Here is a 21661-nt window from a genome sequence, read left to right as displayed (position 1 = left end):
GGCCCGGCCACGGCCGCGGCTACGCCCCCTCCTAGCGGGGGGCCCGGCCGGAGCGAGAGGGGGGCCCAGCGCCGGCTCCACCAACCAGGGCCCGCTCGCCCGGCCGCCTCTCCTGGATTGGCGAGCGCCTCAGCCAATGGGGGAGCGCAGGGGCGCGGCGCCCCGGCGCCGAGGGGCGGGGGATTGCGGAGGAGGTGGCTCTCACCCTAGATCCTCCGCCTCCAGCTTCGGACCAGGCTTTAGCCAGCGTCCCTCCCGGAGGGAAGAGACAGGGACACTTTGGGCAGAGTTTCTCCAACCGGTCTCTGCATCATGTCTGCTTCCGATGTATCCACTGCAGTCCCTTTGGGTTCCCACCCGATACCTTCGCCTTACCTGGTTTTGAGAGGTCCATCTGTGCGCTGCAGAGTTGAGGGTTAGCAGCCCTGAGAGGATTAGAGTCGTGCCCTTGACTGGTCTTAGGCCCTTCTTAAAGCCGTTAACATTCTGCCTGCAGAATCTTCTCATCTCCTTCTACAAATACTGTACTTCTTACTCCCCCCAACTCTAGTCTCCCTCCACTCAGATGTGAGAGAATCCACTAGCTGCTCAACCCCGGGAATCTCTGAAACTACCAAGCCAGGTTCCCTGGCAGTAGAACTGGACGGCCCAGGGGTAAACAAGGGAAGAAAAGAAGGAGTTTTCAAAAAGGAAGGAAAGGAGCAGAAGAAACGCCAAGTGTGTTCTCCTAGGTTCTGGAGAAAAGGGGGGTTAAAAACATAAAATAGAAATGTTATCCGTATTGTACTTGCATGCCTTTATTCCTTTTTGATTTATCAATAAGATCACTAACTTGAAACACTTTTAGGAAGTAAGTTCAAATCCCCATAAAGAGGCCTAGAAAAACGAATTCAGGTGGGCGTTACCGACGTGGGAGAGCTACCCACACCCACTGCAGCCAAGTAACAGCAACTGAATGCTAGAAAACATGAATGGCAGTTGCTAACGATTTCAGCAGTTTTCTTGTCCAGAAATGCAGAAGAGAAAGCCAGCACCCCTCTTCACGTGTGACCTATTAACCTACATTCCTTCCACAGGAAGGGTTTTTTAAAGCTCTCTTTTAAGGGGACGTACACTTAGTCTCCATATCATGTCGATATGAAATAGTCTGGTAACTAATAAGGTAAACGGGATGCTAGTGGATTGTTGTAAGGCTCTGAATCTGACATGTTGATATGAGAGGGCTCAATTTCTGCTGAATTCAAAACTTCTGAACTGGCCTCCTAGTTAAAATGGCTTTCCTTCATATGCTGTCTTCATTTACCCAGGGGAACAGCTTCCATGTCTGTATTCCAGTCATTGATCTAGAATCCCAACATGTGAAGGGGTAGGGATGGCGAGTGTGTTCTCAGGGTTGCTATCACGTTCCCCTTGCTTTTTCTTCGGGGACCTCCCCCTCCCCCTTACATGAACTGCTACTCCGCTTAGTGCACGCTGGCTCCTGGCCCTTAATCATACTGTCCTCAAGTGTCCAGGGTTGTTTCTTAAAGGTCAGTCTTGTCTCTACGTAGATGGTAATTTCCCAGAGGGTAAGGTCCTTGTTTTATCCTCCTGTGTCCTCCCTCCCCCATTCTGTCTAGCGCAGTGCTAAACATGTAATAAATGTAACCCTCTCCATAGTATTGTGTCCATAATATAGGGAATTTTCTTCCGATATGGTCCTTTGGGGAACCAGTCCTGTAAATAAAAGTGCTCAGAGCAATTTCATTAAGTGGCTAGAAAAATGTTGCCAAATCGGGGAGTGAATTGGTTGCCTGTAAAGTGCATACCTGCAGGGGGTGCTTCTTACCACGGGACAGGAAGTCTGGAGACAGCCTGGGGCATCTGCAGTATCTCTGGGGTGTCAGTGGGTCTCAGGCTTCTTCTACCCATTGGCTCTGCTCTCCTTGACACGTGACTTTGTCTTCTCCTTGCAAGATGGCTGTGCCCCTTCTGGACATTGTATCACATTCTGGAAAATGGTAGGTGGATGGGAAAAGGACTTAAGAAAAAATAAATGCCACCCACTGAGTCTTCCCCTTCACAACCTTTCTGTGAGGCCTCAAAGAGCACCTTGTGCTTGCTTCTTAGGGACCAGACCTGTGTGACACTGGCGACCCTTAAATGCAGAAGAGTCTGAAATACCAAGTAATTTAAGCCAGGGACTTTGTCTGCACCAGTCAGGGTTGCATCAGCAATGGAGAAGGGGGACTGCAGTTCCTGCCATGGTTGCCAAATAAATGACATTCTCTATCCCCTCACTCTATTTATTTATTCATGAGATGACACCACTGAAAATTCAAATCTCAATAAGAAAACAAACAACTCAGTTTAAAAGTGAGCAAGAGATCTGAAGAGATGCCTCCCCAGAATGGAGATGGCAATACTCAGATGGCAAATAAGCACATGCTCAACATGACGTGTCAGAGAATTGCAAATTAATACCGTGGAAAACCACACCATACCTTCTACAATGGCTGAAATCCAAAAAGCTGATAACACCAAATGCTGGCAAGGATAGGGAGCAACTGGAACGCTCGTTCACTTGCTGGTGGGAATGCAAAACGCTACCAGTGCTTAGGAAGACAGCATGGCAGTTCTCCTCAAAGTTAAGCAGCATCCTGCCACGTCATCAAGGAGCAATCAAGCTCCTTGATATTCACCCAAATGAGTTGAAAACTTAGGTCCGCATAACCTACACCCAAATGTTTATTTATAATTGCCAAACACTGGAAGGAAGCAAGACGTCCTTCAGGAGGTCAATGGCTAAACAAACTGGTACATCCAGACAATGAAATGCTACTCAGCAATTTAAAAAAATGAGCTCTCAAGCCATGGAAAGACATAGAGGAACTCAAACTACATATCACTAAATGAGAGAAGCCAGTCTGCAAAGGCTACATAGTGTATGACTTTCTAGAAAAGGCAAGACTATGGAGATGATAAAAAGACTGCCAGGGATTGGAGGAGGGAGGGCTCAATTGGCAGAGGGAGGATTTCTAGGGCGGTGCACCTTACTGTAAATTAAGGACTTTAATAAAAATGTATCCATGTTGGTCCATTCATTGTAAGCACACTACTACCAGATATTAATAGCAGTAGAAACTGGGCGAGAGGGTGGAGGTGGGGGGTGGATGAGTGTGTGGAACTCTGGACGATCTGCCCAATTAGTCTGTCAATCTAAAACTGTACTAAAAAATAAAGTCTGTTCATTATTTCTTTAAAATAGGAACCCTAGTTATAATGATGTCAACATAAGGAAGTTACCATAATAAAGACAAAAAATTTGCTTTGGAGGAGTCCCCTGTGTTTTATTTTCGGACCTTGAATATATCCACGGACAAATTCTATTGCCCTTCGAATGGACCTAGAAACTATCAGGCTAAGCGAAGTCAGCGTACAATGAGACACCAACATCCAATGCTTCCACTGACATGTGGCATCTGAAAAAAGGACAGACGGAACTTCTTTGCAGAACAGATGCTGACTCACAGACATTGAAAAACTTGTGGTCTCTGGAGGAGACAGTTTGGGGGGTAGGGGGATGTGCTGGGCTGTGGGATGGAAATCCTGTGAAATCAGATTGTTATGATCATTATACAACTACAGATGTGATACATTCATTTGAGTAATAAAAAAATAAAGTAAAAAAAAATTTTTAATAAAGTGAAAAATAAATAAATAAATAAATAAATGGGGAAAAATTTCTATTGCCCTTCTATTATTACAAGACCTTAAAAAGTTCTGCATCACATACACTTTTTTTTTTCTTTTTAGTTTTAGTTCTGGGTAAAAGATTCACCAATTGTCTACACTCTGCCACATTTTCTTCATTCTTTATCAGCCTCTCTCCCCTCCCTCATCTCTGTATCTGTCTGTATCTCTCTGCCCACAAAACTGTTCTGTTTTTTTTTTTTTTCCGCTCAACCACTGAAGGTGAATTGCAGGCACTGGACACTCTACCCTAAACATTTCAGCATGTATCTGCAAGAACAAAAGTGTCCTGATTGTTCTGGGGTGGGGGGAGAGACGAGCTCGCAACCACTATGGAAAACAGTATGGAGGTTCCCCAGAAAAGTGAATATAGAACGACCATATGATCTAGCAGTCCCTCTCTGGGGCATATGTCTGGACAAAACAATGATTCAAAAGCATACGTGCACCTCAGTGTTCACAGCAGTGCTATTCACAATGGCCAAGACATGGAAACAACCTAAATGTCCATCGACAGACGAATGGATGAAGACGATGTGGTACATACACACAATGGACTACTACTCAGCCATAAAAAATGAAGTAATGTCATTTGCTGCAATGTGGATGCAACTAGCCATTAGCATTCCAAGTGAAGTCAGAAAGAGAAAGACAAACACCATATGATATCACCTATATCTGGAATCTAATATATGGCACAAATGAACCTATCCACAGAACAGACTTAAAGACATAGAGAACAGACTCGTGGTTGCAAAGGGGGAGGGGGAGGGGGAGGGATGGACTGGGAGTTTGGGGTTAGTAGAGGCAAACTATTATGTGTAGAATGGAGAAGCAACGAGATCCTACTGTACAGCACAGGGAACTATATCCAGTCTCCTGGGATAGACCGTAATGGAAAGGAAATTAAAACCAAAAAAGAGCGTATATGTGTGTATAACTAAGCCACTTTGCTGTACAACAGCAAACACTGTAATCATTGTACATCAACTGTATTTTAATACAAATTAAAGAAAGGGATGGGTAGTGTCTATAAAATGGTATCACAGAGACTGAGTCCCTCTGACTACTCAAGGCTTTATTGTTCCCTTTTTCCCCCCCACCCCCGATGTAAAGTGCCCTTGTCCCCAGGAGCTGGTATTATGCTAAAGCACTAAAATTAAGGAGGTGGTGACAGAGCAGCGTGCTAAAGAGAATTCTGGGGATGGGAGGTGACCAGTCATGCATGGTCCGTGAAACGATGCATGTGAAGCTCCTGGTGCGGCCAGTCCTGGACCCGACAGTGAGCTGCAGACACGCTCTCCAGGGTTATCACAACGGAACAAGTTCCCGAGCATCTTCCTGATGAGATGCTCACAACCCTATTTTTTAAACCTTTTCAGTGTGCCATCTCTGTTTTTCTTTACCCTAGCCTGGTCAGAATCTTGGATAAATTCCCAGCGTTAAAACGTAGGCCGTTTTAGTGTCATCTTTGCTTTGAATCACATGAATCCGAGGGCGATGACATGGTGCCTTTTGCCAGACGCTTCAGACATGAGCTCTTTGCTCAGTGATTCACTTAAGTTCTCTTTTATCATTATTAAGTCTTTAGTGGAGAAACAATTGTCATTCTTTTTACTTAATGGCATGTCATCTTACATAAAAATTACAAACTGTTTTGCATTCGGAAGCGCGTTCAGTCTCACTTTGGGGGAAGCGAAAGAACAAGAGTGGTAACTAATTAAAAGAACATAATTAGAATACGTAAGAAATCAAATTATAAAAGCATAATAATTGTCAGCCTTTTTGACATGTTCATTTGTACTTGTTCTCGGAACGAAGTGAAATAATGACTCCAAATACCTTAGTTCTCAAGAGTTAATTTAGCTCCATACATAAATCTTTATAAACACGCTTCACTTACTCCAGCTTTCTTTTGAAGGGTATTATCTATTTTTATCTTGACACTTGAGTGAAATAAATACGCACATCCATATACCCGCATCTCAGGAGAATAGAGCCAACCCCAGAAAAATGAGGAGCTTTATCTCAAGTTGGAAGAGTAGCCCAATTATCTGCTCACATAGGGCAGTACTGATATCGACCTTATTATCAAGGAAGAAAATGATGGAAAGGTGAAGATAGCAGACACAGATTGACAATTCATAGTTTGAATATAACACCCTTGCTACAGTTAACATTCATAAAGTCTACTCCATACGTAGAATTATGCCCATTTTACAGATGGGGCACAGAGAAATCACATTATTTACCCAGGGTCACGCAAGAGTTGGTGATATTGTGGCTGTTCTTCCCGTGAACCAGGACTGCCTTGCAACTTCCCATGTGTACACCCTCTCCTGAGCCCACAGCCAGTATTTCCATCTGTCCCCTGCCCCCCTTTCCTATTGCCCCTCCTCACGCTGAGGTCCCCACCACCACCTCCTGTGCTGTGACAATGTTTCTAACTCATGCCCCTTGACATCTAACACAGTCCCCGTCAGCCTGTCTTCACACTATGTTAAGGGTGCTTTTTAAAATCCATAAAGATCCTTGGAGTTCCCGTCGTGGCGCAGTGGTTAAATGAATCCGACTAGGAACCATGAGGTTGAGGGTTCAGTCCCTGCCCTTGCTCAGTGGGTTAAGGATCCGGCATTGCTGTGAGCTATGGTGTAGGTCGCAGACACGGCTCGGATCCTGAATTGCTGTGGCTCTGGTGTAGGCTGGCAGCTACAGCTCCAGTTAGACCCCTAGCCTGGGACCCTCCATATGCCACGGGAGTGGCCCAAGAAATGGCAAAAAGACAAAAAAAAAAAATTCATAAAGATCCGATTACGCCTCTCTGCTGCTCAGAAACCTGCAGGGTCTCCGCCCGTCTACAGGGTGGGTCAAGTGCAGCCCTTCATCATGTTCCAGCTCCGAGCAGTTGTCCTAGAGCATCCTGCATCACTGACATGCCCCTCAGGGACCTGGGCAGCCTGAATACCTTGGTGCCCTTCTCCTCTGCACTGGCAACGTCTCACCAGGCAGCTCACGTGTCCCCCTTTCCAGAGCGGCCCTGCATTTATTCACGGCCACCTCCGCCTCACCTTATACCCCTCCACCTGCCTGGTCCCCCACCACACAGAGAATCCCTAGATGGTAGAGGCTATTTCTCATCTGTCTTGAATCCCAGCCCCCAGCACGTGCCAGGCATATAACTAACATTTGTTGAATGGATTTCATGACATCGGAGGAATAACTAATATCCCGGCTATCCAAACAGCATTTAAATGCCACCATGGTACATGGCATGACTGGCCAACGGGGACCTGCTGTACAGCACAGAGAACTCTACCCAATATTCTGTGATCATCTATGTGGGAAAGGAATCTGAGTAAGAATGGATGTGTGCACATGCGTACGTGAAGCGCTCTGTTGTACAGCAGAAATTATCACATCATTGTACTCAACTGTATTCCTTTTTTTTTTTTCCGCCTTTTTAAGGCCACACCCGCAGCATAAGGAGGTTCCCAGGCTAGGGGTCCAATCTGAGCTGTAGCTGCCAGCCTACACCACAGCCACAGCAAAGCGGGATCCCAGCAGCATCTGTGATCTACACCACAGCTCACGGCAACACCAGATCCTCAACCCACTGAGCGAGGCCAGGGATCAAACCTGTGTCCTCATGGATGCTGGTCAGACTCGTTTCCGCTGAACCATGATGGGAACTCCAATAAATCAACTGTATTTCAATAAACCTTTTTAAAAAAAAAAAAAAAAAAAAAAAAGCAAACAAACAGGAGCTCCCATTGTGGCTCAGAGGGTTAAGGATGCAACATTGCCACAAGCCGTGGTGTAGGTCGCAGACACAGCTCGGATCTGGCACTGCTGTGGCTGTGGCATAGGCCAGCAGCTGCAGCTCTGATTTGACCCCTGGCCTGGGTACCTCCATATGCTGCAGGTGCAACTGTAAAAACCAAACAAACAAACACCCCCCCCAAAAAACAACAACAACAACAACAAAAAAAACAGCACTTAAAGACAGAGGGCTCTAAGGCTGAGGCTTAGAAATTTCCATGGTGAGCGTGCAGAAAACACGCTTCCATCCCCCACGAAGGCCTGAAGCTGATGGAAGAGCGATGGTGTCTATGGGGCTGGCCGCCTGGCACCACATGGCCGGGTGGCCTGCCTGCTCCCCTCGGCCCCAGCCCCAGACACAATCGGCTGCTCCTGACCCTCATTCAAGAGACTCAGTCTGACCTCGCTGTGGGGAAAGGGCCAGAGAGCACCTGGACCTGAAGTTACAGCTGCCAAACGCTTTCCAGCAGAGATGCCTGGGCCATAATTAGACGCCACTGGTTGTCTGCTCACTCCAACCACAACATGGGGAGGCATGGAGATGGGCTGCAGACAGCGTCAGCTCTTTCTGTTTTTGTCTTGTTTTGTTTTTGGTCTTTTTTGTCTTTTTAGGGCTGCACTTGCAGCATATGGAGGTTCCCAGGCCAGGGGTCCAATCTGAGCTGTATCTGTCGGTTTACGCCATCGCCAGAACGACGCTAGATCCGAGTCGTGTCTGTGACCTACACCACAGCTCACGGCAATGTCAGATCCTTAACCTACTGAGCGAGGCCAGGGATTGAACCCACATCCTTATGGATGCCAGTCGGATTTGTTAACAGCTAAGCCACGATGGGAACTCAGGAGCTCCACTCCACGCCCCCTGTTTACTTAGGGTGGGAACTCAGTGTCCCTGAGGCCCCAATGCCTCCAATAAAATGAGCTTGAAAGTGGCCGTACCACTGGCAGTACCCAGGGAATGTTCTTTCCTCCTCTGCTCCACCCTCTGTCTGTCCAGACAGCACTTGCTGATTCTGTTCCCTTCGCTGGAAGGGAATCGTGTTTGTTTTTCTTTGGCCTCCCCGAGGCATATGGAGTTCCCGGGCCAGGGATCAGATCTGAGCCACATGTGACCCACACTGCAGCTGCAGCAATGCAGGATCCTTTAGCCTGCGGCACCGGGCGGAGGCAGAACCTGCAGGACCCCGGAGCTGCAGAGACACCAAAGAGCTCGTTGTGCTGCAGCAAAAACTCCTAAAGGGAATTTGTTTTTAAGCCAGGAATTACAAACAATGCAGAAGAGCTACTGGAAATGACTGAACCAAAACATGGAGTCAAGTTTCCTGTACTTACTTGAACGAGCAGTAACTAGGATAGAGGATGGTCCCATGTTTTGCAATGAGGAGTTAATCCTGATGTCACTGATTGCATTGACTCCGTGCTGGTCCCTTAGAGACTCCATAGACAATGTGTCCACCCCTATCTAGGACTGAGGCTGCTTTTATTTATTTTTTATTTATTTTTGTCTTTTTGCCATTTCTTCGGCTGCTCCCGCGGCATACGGAGGTTCCCAGGCTAGGGGTCGAATCAGAGCTGTGGCCGCCGGCCTATGCCAGAGCCACAGCAATGCGGGATCCAGGCTGAGTCTGCGACCTACACCACAGCTCACAGCAACGCCAGATCCTTAACCCACTGAGCAAGGCCAGGGATCGAACCCTCAACATCATGGTTCCTAGTCGGATTCGTTAACCACTGCGCCACGACAGGAACTCCTGAGGCTGCTTTTAGAACCACATGTAACTTCTTTGCAGGTTGTTAAAAAAATTGGAGAGGACGTGCTCCAAATTCAGTTATTAAACGATGAGAGTCTTCATTTAATTGCTTGGGTTGTTACTGTTCCTAATTTCCTCCTAAAATGACCGTACAGCCATCTCCTGTGATGCACAGCCCGCAGAGTGACCCACCACAGCTCCCGGTCAGCTTTCATCTGCACGTGTCGGCAGGTCAAGTCCGATAAGGCACCGAGAAGCCCGGCCCTCAGGTCACCACCACTGCCACCACCACCACCCACCACCGGAGCGGAGCGACGTGCCTTCCTTATCACGCTCCCCTCCACCCACCAGGGCCTGGGGTTTTGCGGGTCACCCACTGCAAACCCATGTATACGTGGATCAGTATGTGGGGGCTTTTCTTATCAAATAGACAGATTGGGGTGTTTGTAAACATTTGTTTTTCCTTAAAAAAGCCCCTGAAGATAAGCTATTTGATAGACGAGGCACCTAAGACTCAGGAAAGTTAAATCACTTGCCTGGGCTCACAGAGGATATTTAAACACATCTCAGAGGGTTTCCTCGTTGCCTGAGCTCTGCGTCATTTTTGGTGGAAAGAGCTCTCTTCCTCTTTGTGAGTCTCACATCCTATCCGCCAGCCCTCACCACGCACAGATAATCAAGTTTTCTTAGTTATTACCAAATGCTAATTACATGGAGTTCCCACTGCGGCGCAATGGAATCTATGGTGTCTCGGCAATGTCAGGACGCAGGTTCCATCCCCTCCTGGCACGGTGGGTTAAGGATCGGGTGTTGCTGAAGCTGTGCTGCAGGTCACAACGGCAGCTCAGATCTGATCCCTGGCCCAGGAAACGCCACATGCCGTGGGGAGGCCAAAAAGGAGAAATAAAAGCTAATTATATGGAACAAACATTTCTGAAAGGAGACAGAGGTCGCAAGGCATTCCGGAGGATGCCAAGCCAAGCATCCCGTTTCTTCCTGCCATCGAGGAGACTCCACGCACGGAAGGGGAGGCGGAGGCATGTTATCAATGCAAAACAGTGTCGGTCAAGGAAGAAAGGCAGGAGGTTCTAGGAGCAGAGAGAAAACAGATCCATCCCGGTGGAAGCACGGAAGAGGTGACGTTTAAGTGGGAGCCTAAAGGGCAGATGGGCTTTCGACAAGCAGACAGGGATCCCGGTGCGCAGAACGCAGAGCTAGGGAGGAACGGGACAGGGTGGTGAAGAAGACGGAGGAGAGATTAGGTCTTAACTCCATCGGGTCATCAGCTCTTGCTCAGAAGTTCACACCCACGGCATACGGAGGTTCCAGGCTAGGGGTCCAATCGGAGCTGTAGCAGCCAGTCTACGCCAGAGCCACAGCAACGCGGGATCCCAGCCACGTCTTCGACCTACACCACAGCTCACGGCAACGCCGGATCCTTAACCCACTGAGCAAGGCCAGGGATCGAACCTGAAACCTCAAGGTTCCTAGTCGGATTCGTTAACCACTGAGCCATGACGGGAACTCCACCAATGATTTCTAATTACAGCAATTAGCAGAGTAAAACGTTGCTCTCCAGGGGAAATCAAGCAATTTGAGGTAACATCACGACTGACCCGATGCGTGATGAAATGACTACATCGAATCCACACAGACTATATTAATTCACCTGAACAAAGGTGCACGCTGTGCAGGCCTCTCGCCGTTTCTCCTTGACGTTTCGTCACTCGTTTCCATGTGGGCAAGAGCCTGGGGCATATTTTACCTGCACCTAACAGAAAGGCTCAAAAAACTAAAACCCTCAGTTGCCAAGGAACTCACAGCTTAGTGCAGAAGATCCAAAGAGGCAAACACACCATTGTGATTGGGATGCACACACTTCTAGAGGGTTCTACGAGAAGCATTTTCAGCAGAGAGGCTGAGAGAGGGAAAGTGACGGAAGAAGGCTTCTTGACGAGGAGATTCAAGCCCCTGAGGCTGAGTAGGAAACAGAAGGTTGGCGCACAGAGCCACCTCCAGGCAAAGTTGAGCCAAATGCAAAGGCACAAGAACATAGGGTGAATTCCGGTAAAACATCACTGTTGACCCTGGACAGGCCCAGGAAAGTGATGTACAGATGTATGTGGTGTGTGTGTGTCTGTGTGTGTCTGTGTGTGTGTGTGTGTGTGTGTGTTGGCTGGGGCAGGAGAGATGTGTGGAAAAGCTTATACAGAAAGGAGATGGGAGTTCCTGTTGTGGCTCAGAGGAAACGAATCTGACTAGCATCCATGAGGACGAAGATTCAATCCCCAACCTCGCTCAGTGGGTTAAGGATCCAGCGTTGCCGTGAGCTGTGGTGTAGGTTGCAGACGAGGCTCAAATTCCAAGTTGCTGTGGCTGTGGTATAGGCCAGCAGCTACAACTCCAATTCGACCCCTAGCCTGGGAACCTCCATCTACTGCACCATGTGGCCCTAAAAAAAAAAAAAAAAAAAAAAAAAAAAGAAAGAAAGAAAAGAAAAGAAAAAAAGAAAGAAAAGAGATGGAGGAAGTAAACTGAGGCAGGACCTCTTCATTTAATCAACTATTTGCTTATACTTTATATAATTGCAAAGAAGATTTAAGGTGTCTCACAACATGTACTCCACAAAACAGGATTAAAAACTAAGGAGGAAATCAGAGAGCAAACATCTGAGGATGGGACACATGTGAGATAAAGCTGAAACCCCGAGTAGGGAACGTAGACCACCTACCTGGCGCTGAGCTTCCTAGCTGCCAACATGAAGAAGAAAACGAGACTCACAACATCTATTCAATAAAAAGAATCCACTTGCTCAGAGAGACAGCAGTGCTTGGAATGCAGAAAGGCTTCCTTAAGCCTTGCTGACCGGAGCGTGGAGGTCGGACAGATAGAGGTCTGGGAAGAACCATCCTGAGAGGCACATCCTGGTTTGTGGCCCCAGACAGGAGCCAGGCCTCCACCCCCCACCCTGTGCTGTGTGGGCTCCTCTCCTGCCATCGGGGGAGTAAACCAGGGTCACACACCGAAGCCTGGCAGCCAGTGCTGATGGGCTGGCTGTTGCCAGTCCCCTCAGCTTTGCCCCCCATCTCCCGCCCCTAAATCCCCCCCTCACTAATCTCCAGCCACACCTTGGGCGGATACCATGGTTCTCAAAGGACCAAGCCTGAAACCCTTCCTGCTCCTCCCAAAATAATTACCAGGAAGTGATGTCCGTTTAACACTTAGCTAGAAACATGCCCAGAAGCTATTCAGCCTCCGTCCTACTTAGCTCTGGCTGCCTTCACCAAGGACCACAGGCTGGGGGGCTTCAACAACAGAAACACATTTTCCGACGGTTCAGGAGGCTGGAAGCCCAACATCGTGATGTCCTGGGAGCAGCCGTGCCCCCCGTGTCCTCACCCTCTCTTCCTTCTGTCCACTGCCCCCTGGCATCTCCTCCTCTTCCAAGGACACCAGGCCTGTAGGATTAGGGCCCCACCCTAATGGGCTCACTTTGACTTAATCACACCTCTAGAGACCTGCCTCCCACTGCAGATGCATCTTGAGCTCCTGGGTTTGGGATTTCAACACATGAAACCAGGGCAGGGACACAATTCCCAGAACAGCATCATGAATAATGTCTGGAAAATGTTGGCTTCAACTTACACGGTATTTATCCAGTAGCTTCTAGCCTTGAATCTGCCCCAATTCACATGGAAGACACAGCAAAGGCCTGCTTGTGGAGGACGTGATGAGGCCTGGGGTGGTACATTCCAGCCCCAGGGAACAGAGCAGAACTGGAGGATGGGGAAGGAAGTGAAGTGAAAATCTCCACCCCTAGATCTAGAATCGTTGTTTTTTAGGGACTGGTTGTGAAACTGGCCTTTATGTCAATAACAGTTGCTGGGATCTTAGAGACTGGTGCTGGTGGGTTTAAATATAGCTACAGTTAATGACTTATAGATTACTGTGGGGGCGGTGAAGGGTTGCCCTATAAAAGCTGTTTCCCACTCAATTACCAGTGGAAACCAGGAGGTCAAACTCCAGCAGGCCAGAGAAACCAACGGTGCCCCATAGACTCCTGTAATTCTGGTTTTTTGAAGGAGAAAGAACCTTCAGGCAGGTGCCTGAAAGATGGCTCCAGACACCTGGAGGCTCTGGGCACTGGGCAGCTCTGCCTGGCGCTGCCTGATCTTCCGACCCTCGTGCCCACACACCTCTGCTCTCCTTTGCCCCAGAATTGGGTCCTTAGATCTGAAATTTAAAACAGCATGAATCTGTTACTCTCCCACCTCATCCCCAGAGGCAGTAGTGATATTTCTCTTCAAATGATTCAAAGTCAAGTCACTGTCTCTTTTGATGATCCCTATGGTACTTTTAAAATTATAACTGGAAGCTCAAGGCTTTCTGAATTTAAAAAAAAATCTATATTCATTCCCAATAACTTTGCCCATGTGGCCCACATAGTTTACCAGTTCCCCAAGTTTCTATCCATCATCCATCATCCATCTATCCATCCATGCATCCATCTATCCATCCATGCATCCATAATCCATCCTTCCATCATCTATCCATCATCCATATCCATCTACCCATCCATCCATAATCCATCCATCCATAATCCATCCATCCATCATCCATTCATCCACCTATCCATCCATCATCTATCCATCCATCCATCCATCATCCATTCATCCACCTATCCATCCATCCATCCATCATCCATTCATCCACCTATCCATCCATCCATCCATCATCCATTCATCCACCTATCCATCCATCCATCCATCATCCATTCATCCACCTATCCATCCATCCATCCATCATCCATTCATCCACCTATCCATCCATTCATCCATCATCCATTCATCCATCCATCTTCCATCCATCCATCTTCCATCCATCCATCCACCTATCCATCCATCCATCCATACTTAACTCTCTCCCACTCATGTAGAGGAATCCCAAGAGCCCAGCAGAAAGGTAGGAATGCTTCCAGAAGATCTAAGACCCCTGTCAAATACAGGAAGACCCCTCCTCAACACCTTCACATCACCCCAACATCCTACTGTTGATGCAGGACTCAGAGAAGCAGGGCTCAGCCTTCGACACAGGAATCCACAGGCCATGACGTCATTCTGTTTACCGACTTTCCAGGCTCCCATCTCTCCAACCCAATTCAGACATTCTTTGGCCCATTAAACCCACAGGCTCCTCATGTGCAGACACTATCTATGCTCCACTCATCGCCTCCCCAAATCAAGACGCATTTGTTGGAGTTCCCATCATGGCTCAGTGGAAACGAATCTGACTAGGAACCATGAGGTTGCAGGTTCGATCCCTGCCCTTGCTCAGTGGGTTAACAATCCGGCGTTGCCGTGAGCTGTGGTGTAGGTTGCAGACGCAGCTCGGATCCCGTGTTGCTGTGGCTCTGGCGTAGGCCGGCGGCTACAGCTCCGATTCGACCCCTAGCCTGGGAACCTCCATATGCCGCAGGGAGCAGCCCAAAGAAATAGCAAAAAGACAAAAAAAAAAAAAAAAAAAAAGAAAGAAAGAAAGAAAACAGTATGGAGGTTCCCCAGAAAACTGAATATAAAACTAGCATATGACCCAGCGATCCCACTCCTGGGCATATATCTGGGCAAAACTTTCATTGAAAAGATACATGCACCCCTGTGTTCATTGCAGCACTATTCACAATAGCCAAGACATGGAAACAACCTAAATGTCCATCAGAAGATGACTGGATTAAGAAGATGAGGTACATATACACAACGGAATACTACTCAGCCATAAAAAAGAACAAACTAATGCTATTTGCCTCAACATAGATGAAACTAGAGATTCTCATACTAATTGAAGTAAGTCAGAAGGAGAAAGACAAATACCATATGAAATGAGGAATCTAAAATATGGCACAAATGAATCTATCTACAAAAAAGAAACGGACCCATAGACATAGGAAACAGCCCTGTGGTTGCCAAGGGGGAGGGAGGAGAGAGTGGGATGGACTGGGAGTTTGGGGCTAGTCGATGCAAAGTATTGCATTTCGAATGGAGAAGCAATGAGATCCTACTGCACAGCACAGGGACCTATATCCGGTCTCCTGGGATAGACCAGAATGGAAAAGAATATTTTTTAAAAGAATGCATATATGTGTATAACTAAGCAGAAAATAGCAGAACACTATAAATCTACACCATAAACCAAAGAACAAAGAAGTGCAATTCAACTCGAATAATTCACGTTGACCTTGGTGTGGAGGGCACGGCACAGTTTCCTGGCCTATGATTCCAACGAGAACTAAAGCAAGTGTGTGATTCCCTGGCAGGAGGCAGACACATTCGGGGCGCCTGGTGCAGCGTAACAGATGGATGCAGGGGAAAGCGGGGCCACGCCTGAGTGGAGGCTTGGAGAAGGAAGCCTGGGAAAGGACGTGGCGTTTGAGATGCAGTTGAAAGGCGAGGTAGGACTTCAGGAATCTTAAAAGGAGGAACCCAAAGGGTGTTAAAGGGCCAGGCGGTTGTCAACACGGCCCTGCTGCCTTCTCCCCGAGGAGCTAACACTGATGGTGCATTTATAGTGTATCCGACACCATCTGAAGTGCTCCTTATGTAACACGATCCATTTCATCCTCAAAACATTCCTACAAGATTATCTGTAAAATAATCTCATCCCGTCTTTTTTTTTTTTTTTAATCAGAAAAACAAGGCACAGAGAGGCTAAGCAGCTTGCTCAGGGTTGCACAGCTATCAGGTGATGGGCTGGATTCAAACGCAGGGCACAAACCCTGCTCATGGTTGTAGACCTAAGCATCCCTCTCCCTGCCCTGGAGCCCCACACTCTGGGACCTGGCTGCACCCTCCCGACCTCACTCGACTCCACGTCGGGGCCAGGGTCCTCAGCAGGACCTCTGCCTTGCTTCAGAAAGCCAAGACCCCTGGAGCTGCCGTACATTTTTAATTCAAAAAATCATGTCTTTTTATTGTTCTCCTTATTTAAACCCATGATATTTAGTTACTGTAGAATAATTAGATAAGAGAAACAAAAAGAAGAAAATTTAAAGGCTTCCATAATTCCACCCCCAGAAACAGCACTTGTAACATATGGCTGAGTTGCCTGCGAGACCATTGTGCTGTGTGCACTGCACGCCAGGGGTGACCACACACACACACAAACTCTCCTGCGATTGGCCTGGTCACTTAGCACCAACACAGACATCTATGTCAATACATATTTGTCTGTGACCTGATCTGAACTCGTTTCCTCCCAAGGCTGCCTCCTAATAGGGAGCTGGTGCAGAGCACACAGATGGGGGAGGGTCTGGAGCAGGGAGGAAGGCCCCAGAGCTGACCAAAACCAGGATGAAGAGGGAGCAGAGGCGGTGGCCTGGGAAAGGGGCTCGGACTGTAAACCCAGTCTGGATGGGGCAGAGGCAGGTGGCAAAGTCAACCATACCCAGAGCTGGGGCAGGAGCCAGGGCGGCGGTATCAGGGCCCGCCCCCTGCCCAGGATGAGGGGGCAGAAGAGCCGAGCAGAGTGGACAGGTGTGAGGGATGCAAAGGTGGGTCAGCCAGGGGCTCAAAAAGCGAGGAAGTGCAGTCCCATTGCGGCTCAGTGGAAACGAATCCAACTAGGAATGACGAGGATGTGGGTTTGATTCCTCGCTCAGGGGGTTAAGGATCTGGCGTTGCCGCGAGCTGGGGCGTAGGTGGAAGAAGACACGGCTTGGATCTGGCGTTGCTGTGGCTGTGGTGTAGACCAGAGCTGCGGCTATGGTATAGACCGTAGCTGCAGCTCCAGTTTGACGCCCTAGCCTGGGAGCCTCCGTATGACGTGGGAGTGGCCCTAAAAAGAAAAAAAAAATCAAGGAAGAGAGCGTGGGCCTTCAGGAGGCAGGGAGGCCCAGGAGGCTGCTGGCCTACACCACAGCCACAGCAAGTGGGATCCAAGCCGCATCTATGCCCCAACTTGCAGCAATGCCAGAACCTTAACCCACAGAGTGAGGCCAGGGATCAAACCCGTGTCCTCACAGACACTATGTTGAGTTCTTAACCTGCTGAGCTACAATGGGAACTCCCTCTGCCTTCTCATGGCCCAACTAGACTTGACAGAGCCTCTTTCTAGGGCAGAAGGACCAGAGATTGACGGCTGGGAGCCCGCTCTGCTCTGCTGTCCTCCTGTCCACTGGAACCTGGACAGGGCCCCTCATGCACACACCCCGCCCCAGGACCCCTCCAACCCTGCTCTGGGCTCCACTGTGTTGGCTCACATGGCCGCACACACTGAGTTCTTCCTGCCAGATCAGTCCTTCCCACACCTGGGCCTCACCTGGGCCCATCCTCCCTGGGGCCTCTGCATTTCAGGGGTCCACTGGGCTCCCCCCAGTCATGCCCAAGGATATCACAGGAGAAACAGCAAGGCGGGCAGCGAGAGGAAGGCAGGCCGGTCACAGGTGCGAGGCTGCAGGGGGGCTGGGCCAGGACACCCTCTGTCTCGAGTGGTACCCATCAAACTCAGAAATAAAGGGAGAGCCAGTGAGGGTTCTACAGCATCGCCTGGGAAGGGGTGTCTGGAAACAGCGGTGTGGAGGAGGGAGGTGCAGGGGAGACACTCAAGGAGCCGCTGACTCTGGCTTCTCCAAAGTCACCTGGGAAGCCGATCATTTTCACTTAAGGCTCAGCTTCAGAGACTGGTGTGACCGGCCGGGGACATGAGAGTTTCCACGGGGAGTGGGGAGTCTTAAAGACAGGACATCGCCCCCAAAGGCTGCTGAGGGGGGTCTCCTCATTCTTCTAAAAGCAGCCAGCGGCGGAAACCTGTTTCCAGGATTCAATTCGCTGCTCTATGTCCTCCTTGGGTCTCTGGTTCCTGCTCGTGTCTTTTGCGTTAGTTCTTGAATCTGACCCCCGCCCTCGCCCTGCCGCCTCCCCGACCTTCTTACCAGCCCCCACCCCACTCACCTGACTCTTGATCGGTCATCCCGACACTCAGTCATCAACCTTGGCTGTGCCTCCGGAGTTGACGTGATATTTACCACTGTCCTCCCCGCGGCCCACACCCCCCGGGCTGCGTGGAGCGGATCTGAGAGGCTCGGAAAAGAAAACACATCGGTCTCGGCAGCTGGTCGAAGGTAAGAGGCTGCAAGTGAAGGAGAAAGAGTGAGATTTCATTGAGCAATCACCAACTCCTGCAGCTTCTTACCATTTTCTGAGAACACGGAGTGTCAAGTCTGGAGGAGGGATAAGACCTTCTAGGCTGCCCGTCTTGGGCTGGAGGGGGATTTGGGTTTCCGGCAACCCCGCGATGGTGGTGGTTACGATGCGGGGGGGGGTGGATTGACAGGTGCCGCAGAGCAGCGCAGGAGCCCGTCGTAAGGAAAAGATCATAGGAGATTAGCAAACCCATGGTGGCGAGGATTAGAAACAGGCGGGAGCTCCAGCTCCTGAGATGCCAGAGCGAGGCCCAGGCTCAGCGTGCAGGTGGCTTTCGCGAGTTTGATTTGAGCCATGATTTAAGTGGAATGAGTCTCTCCTGCATGAGGTTTCTCTCCTCTCAGCCCCTTTAAAGGGAGTCAATGCTTGGAGTTCAGTGTGTTAAGAACATGACATAGTGTCTCTGAGGAAGCGGGTTCTATCCCTGGCTTGGCTCAGTGGGTTAAGGATCTGGCATTGCTGTGAGCTGCGACGTAGGTTGCAGATGCAGCTCGGATCTAGCGTTGCTGCGTCTGTGGTTTGGCCGGCAGCTGTAGCTCTGATTCGACCCCTAGCCTGGGAACTTCCATGTGCTGCAGGTGTGGCTCTAAACCGAACCAAAAAGAGGGGTATGAATGCTTAATTTTTAGATTTCCTCTGTGAGTTTCATGCTTAAGATGGACTCGGGTTGGAATCAGCACACAGACACAGGAAGGTCTGGTCGGATGGGGACAGAGCCACGCTCTCATTGGTGGAGAACTCCCGGTTGGCTCTGAGATGTTCTGGAGGCTCCACAGTCCCACACAGCATTGCTCCCGCCTCAGGGACCTCAACAGGTGGCTAGTTATTTCCTGCAGTTCCTTCCCCTTTGGCTCTCTTTTTAAAATTCAGACACTCTCACTTCCAGATAACACGTTCTGCACATTTGCACCAACGTGTTAATGATTTCTCAGATCTCCTTTCCTGATGACAGAATGTTGAACAAAGGGTAAAATCACAGAAACTTGGCTTACAAATCAGAAAGAAGGAGAGGGAGAGAGAGGGACAGAGAGCGCGCGCGTTATTTATATACCTATGCTCAGAGCAACATTATTCACAGCAGCCAAACGTGGAAGCAACCCAAGTTTCCACTGAGAGATGGACGGATAAAATGTGGTCCATCCATCCAATGGAGTATGTATGATTCAGCCTTAAACGGGAAGGACAGCCTGGCACAGGCTACACCGTGGATGATCCTGGAGGACAGGATGCCACAGGAAATAAGCCAGGCACAAGAAGAAAAATACTGTATGATTCCGCTGACATGACGTGCCCAGACTGATCGAGGCCTCCGAGATGGAAAGTAGAAGGAGTGGTGGTTGCCAGGCGCTGGGGGAGGGCGAGGGAGAGCCAGGGTTTAGTGAACATGGAGTTTCAGTTTTGCAAGACGGAAAACGCTCTGGAGGTGGGTTCCCCAACAATATGAATTTTTTTTTAAGGGCTGAACTCGAGGCATGTGGAGCTTCCCAGGCTAGGGGTTGAATCGGAGCTACAGGTGCCGGCCTACACCACAGCCACAGCCACACCGGATCTGAGCCACGTCTGTGACCTACACCACTTCTCACAGCAACGTGGATCCCCAACCCCACTGAGCGAGGCCCGGGATCGAGCCCGCATCCTCATGGATACTAGTCAGACTCGTTTCCACTGAGCCACAACAGGAACTCCGGTATGAAATATTTAACACTACTGAACTGTACACTTAAAAGTGGTTAAGAAGAGGAAATTTTATGTTATGTGTATGTTATCACAGTTTTATTTCAAAGGAAAGGGTAGTGAAAGCCAAAAATAAATTTGGCCTATTTTGAAATTTTGCACAGAACAGGCCCTGAATGAAAAACTTGGGGTTTTATTTTTGTTTTGTTCTTTTTTTTTCTTTGCGAGACAGAAGGAAGCAATATATTACAGTGGTTGCTCCTCCGTCTGAAGCTCCCCCCTTTGAATCCTCGTTGGCAGGTGTTAGGCTCTGTTACACCATCACTGTCAAGTGTGGGAGGGGGTATTGAAATACCCCCTCTCACGAGTCTCACAACAGCCCGACAGAGGTGGGTACCACCATCCCCATTGCACAGATGGAGAAACTGAGGTCCAGTAACTCCTCCAGGATCCAGGCGCCGGTGTGTGGTGAACTCTGTTTTTGGAGAGGTTTTTGTTTTTGTTTTTGTTTTGCCCTAGTTGGTGTTTGTACTCCCACACTTTCTCTATTCACCTCGGAAGCTTACAGGAAAGCTGGAAGATAAGCATCTTCATAGAGCTCCTCGACATCACGTGGGAGACGCAGTGAGCAGAGGGGCCCAACTGAGCGACAGCACCCTGTGTGCACCTGCTGGCCAGCATCCTCTCCACAGCCTCATCTCCACTCTGTGCATTCAAAGCCCAGCACGTTGTGAAGACTTGTACATGGAAGGCTGGCAAAACCCCAGGAGACCTTGGATGCTGCCTGCGGGCTGGGAAGCAAGGACTGCTGTCTTCTCTCTTCTGGTCCCCTGAGGCGCCTACAGCAAATAACTGTGATTCCTTGAGTTTACGCTTCAATGCCCAAGGGTGGAGCTGTGCCCCTTCCCTCTCCATCCCGCTCAACTCCTACACCAGTGAGACCTTCCGCTGGTTCTCTCTGGACTTGAGCCTACAATGCTCACCTACGAGGCTCTTTCGAGAGGGCCCTGCCCTCTTCCAGTCTCCTTACCCTTGGCTGACACGTGTGTGGCCAGATCCAGGCTTGTGAAGTTGCTTGCAGTTCCCTGAACACTTGGCACGTGCATATCTTTCATGTGGCCTTCGCCTCGGCTGAGTGTTTTAAAGGCTTCACATTCGTTATCTCCTTTCGTTTGCAGAGGACCCTGCAAGGTAAGTATTATTGATCCCGTTTTACAGATGAAGAAACTGAGGCTCAAAAAATATTCAGGAGTTGCCCACGAACACACAGTTAGTAAGTGGCCATCAGAGTCTGAAACAGGCCTGCCTGACCCCAAAGCCAGAGCTCTCAAGCATGAGTGGGGGTTCATGTCAGGTTCCCAACATTCCTGTATCTGCCACATTTTTTTTCTGGAAATGACATCAATAACACTGCTTATGCAGTAAATATATGTCCTTTGATACAAACATATCAATGGGCATAAATGGAAGAAGCAATGAAAAAAATGCTTT

At 49.0% G+C, this 21661-nt stretch overlaps 1 long non-coding RNA gene across 1 annotated transcript; it reads right to left on the bottom strand.

Moving 5' to 3' along the window:
- LOC110255794 lies at nucleotides 77-21652 on the bottom strand. The gene is made up of 3 exons (XR_002336622.1): nucleotides 21201-21652; nucleotides 18245-18422; nucleotides 77-1990 (listed from the first exon to the last, which is right to left on the bottom strand). It is a non-coding gene; the product is annotated as an uncharacterized LOC110255794 (long non-coding RNA).

This window comes from Sus scrofa, chromosome 11 (genome assembly GCF_000003025.6).
Source record: "Sus scrofa isolate TJ Tabasco breed Duroc chromosome 11, Sscrofa11.1, whole genome shotgun sequence".
NCBI lineage: Eukaryota > Metazoa > Chordata > Mammalia > Artiodactyla > Suidae > Sus > Sus scrofa.
This window is presented reverse-complemented; position numbering and strand designations above follow the sequence as displayed.